The 3,336-nt window shown below is 43.5% G+C and overlaps 1 protein-coding gene across 2 annotated transcripts in view; it reads left to right on the forward strand.

Moving 5' to 3' along the window:
- The first annotated feature begins 715 nt into the window (after positions 1–715).
- Positions 716–3,336, forward strand: part of COLEC11 (collectin subfamily member 11) — a 35,682-nt gene continuing 33,061 nt past the window's right edge. The window contains exon 1 of one of the 2 annotated variants that reach the window (XM_075598297.1): positions 716–896. The gene's annotated coding sequence lies outside the window, so the exon portion shown is untranslated. The remainder of the gene's footprint in view (positions 897–3,336) is intronic. The other variant, XM_075598298.1, reaches the window with a different exon arrangement.

Genomic DNA, 3,336 nt, shown 5'->3' on the forward strand with positions numbered 1-3,336 from the left:
CAAATCTCACGAGTCCAACAAGCCAATAGGAATCCGTACTGTCAAACTTCCTATTGGACGGCCATAGAACTGTCCAGACAGCCCAACGGTTCCAATGCGGAAAAACAAACATAGGTAAAAAAAAAGCCAGATTGCTGCTTTAAGACATTGAATATCCATTATTTTAGACAACATTTCTGATGACATCTACATGCTACTCATGTAACATTATGTCACGTGACCACGCGGCCTAATTTGCCGCTGCTTTGCCTTGGTGATGCTTCGCCCGAAGACAGCTGAATCAAGGTAAGTGGGTTACAGGGGGCTCGGGCGGTCCCCCGACATTTAATTTAAATGCCTCGGGGAAGAGCGTGGGGCCTCTATAATCTCTGCGCCCGCCAGTGTGCGCACCCCTGTACTATGTAACTATATAAACTGGGTATACGTAGGTATAATATTGTCAATGTTCTTTTGTTTTCCTCTTTCATACATAGTTTCACGAACCCAATTCCTTAAATGTATTATTCAAATGTTTTCCGTTAAAATGTAATATAAGGAAATGGCACTTATTAGGTGCTTTATTTTGTGTTGGAGTGAAAGGGTTAAAAAAAAACCAAAAAAAAAACCCTCCACACAACCAACCGAGATAGGACGTGCCCCTAAACATAGCTGGGGTGGGTTACATCATAAGCGTTTTCAGCTTTCCCACACTTCATCCCTAATTATCCCGCAAAGCAGCTGAACATTTTCAAACAGGAAACTGTTTACAGATAACACTTGTGTCTCTTTGAGTTTGAAAGCTGAAGGCATCTTTTTCAATTAAGATCTGTCAGACTTCTGTAAACAGCAGCGATGAGGTTCGTGTGTCCTGCCAGTTCCAGCTGCCAGTTCCAGCTGCAGCCCGCTCAGGATACAAGGTAAGAGGTTTCGCACAGCACGCTCCTATGGGGTTTCATTTCATCCAGCTTCAATAGGTGCAAGAGGCGTCTGTAGGGTATGACTATAGGGCAAATTATACACCATGGCTTCAGGTGAGTGGGACAGACGACATCAACGTTTCGCCAGCTGCAAACCTGTGGCAAAACTAGTGCATTAGGCTTACTGAATAAGACCATCCCATTACTTTCAATGGGAATGTTTTTCCTCGATAGATTTGGTACAATTTGTTTGCAACACTTTTGCAGCCCACTCGGGTCACCCTTGCCGGGCTGGAGGCAATAGTGGCCTTAGTTAAGGGCAAACCGGGCAATTGCCCGGGGGGGGGGGGGGGGGAGGGTGGCCCAAATTTTGCAAATGTTTTATTGGGTGAAGAAGTTAATATGGGTTTTAACTACCACCTAACAAGTTATGTTCTAGCTATTTAACTGTTGGAGTGAAGTGTTTATATAATGTTACATGTATTATGTAAATGGTAATATTCTTCACTCCAGTTGTAATAACTATGAATAAAATTGAATGTATTATGATACTTTCATTGTGGCTTCATCGACAGGGTAAAGTGACATTTAAATCAGAAATGCCCAACTTGCGAAGTGACTTACAAGTAATCAAATTAAAACTTCTAAGGGGCCCCCATTGACTCTCTTGTCTGGGCCCCTAAGAACCCTAAGGCCGCGCGTATAGTGCAGTCTACAGCGACCGCGTGACGTCAGCCGTCGCCGTTGTAATAGCGATTACTGCTTATAGAGCAGGAGACGAGAGGGCGACTGGGGGGTGGGCGGAGGCGTGACCGTGAGCGGTTTGCTCTCATTGGCTGAACCGCTCACGCGCTCCTGACGTCAAGCGGCGGTCGCTGAAAAAATAAAAATACTTTGACTTCCAGCGATCGCGACTGCTCCGTCGCTCTGCAGCGCCGTCACGGTCACGTCCACTATGAGCACCCGTGATGGACTGCATTTACTTTCTACGGCACTGCGCGACGCCGCTGTCGCCGTAGCCAGCACTATAAGCGCAGCCTAAGGCCGTGCCTAGCCAGAGATGTCTTGTTTAGACTGGTATATCTATAAGGTATAGTGGTGTGTTAGTCTAAATAAACTTTATATAAACCTTATACAAAGTTCTGCAACTATAAGTGAACCCATTAGGAGTAAAGTAAATTGTGTTGTAGGCTGCTGCAGCACTGAAGGGGTTGCTATACTATACATCTCTCAGTGGGTGGAGAATGACTATAGATCATTCTGGCGCTCAAATGATTATTATCTTTTGGTTGCAAACTTGATTCTTCATTTTTAATCTTGTAGTGCAACCAAAAGCTTCTTGATCGCCACAACTACTAGTCAAGTCCTACCCCGGTGATTACTTTCTCTTGGATGCTGCATAGTAGTTTGTATTATTTTATACAACATGTCCTTGAAGGTGTATTGATTTCCTGTATTTAATTGTTGATAGTACTGTACATTACTTTGTCCGTGGGGTTAAGCTTTATTTCATGAAGTTATGATGGTTGCTAATTTGAAGGAAACCTGTTATTAACTGGAAAAAAAGAAGGTGATATATTTCAAGTGTGTTTCCAGCTGTGCAAGTTTTTGTTGTTTTGATAAAGAAGCCAGCTTAACTCCTTTGATGCTGAAGGGGCCTGAAATGCATGACTCTGCTCCTTCAACACAGAAGGGGTTAAGTGTCTGATTGGTATTCAATATCCAAAATGTGCTTCCCTTCTTGGGTTAGGTCTCTTGAGGGAGCCAGCGACCAAAGAAGAAATTATTCCTTGTCTGGAACATTATTATTCTCAATAGCCTTATGTGTTCCAGCCCGAGGTGTAAATGCTGAATAGAGAGTGGACGTTCCATACAATGACACAACCTCTTTGATGTCAGATGGGGACGGCAGACTAACCTGTCAGGGAAAGCTCTGCTTTTACAAAACACTAAGGGCCTCATTCAGAAAGCGTTCATAAGCCACTTATCAAGCACTTATCACCCAAAATGCCTATTTCAGTAAGCGGTGATAAGTGGGTGATAAAAGACTGAATTGCTCAAAAAAAATTGGTCATAAAAATAAATCACAGAGGCAGCGGTGATAAGCCACTTATCACCACTTTTCGGCATGTTCATAAACTCGTGCAATTCTAGTAGCAGTGATTTGGCTGTGAACGCCTATCACCGCTCTAGAATGGTGATTTTATCACAAAATTCTCACGCCAGAAAAAGTTGGCTTAAAGGTGTTGGAAACCTGCAGAGAAGCGGCAAGATGGGACTTAGAAAAAAAATGCATTTTTCCTGCATAGGATTGATGGCGGGAATCTCTGGAGCTGATATCCATTAATATTAGCACCAGAGACCCCTGGCATGAATCCTGTGCAATAAAAATGCATTTACAGTAAACTTCATTACCATAGCGGATAGCCTCAGGGACCCC

This window comes from Ascaphus truei, chromosome 4, assembly GCF_040206685.1.
Source record: "Ascaphus truei isolate aAscTru1 chromosome 4, aAscTru1.hap1, whole genome shotgun sequence".
In the NCBI taxonomy this organism is placed as follows: domain Eukaryota; kingdom Metazoa; phylum Chordata; class Amphibia; order Anura; family Ascaphidae; genus Ascaphus; species Ascaphus truei.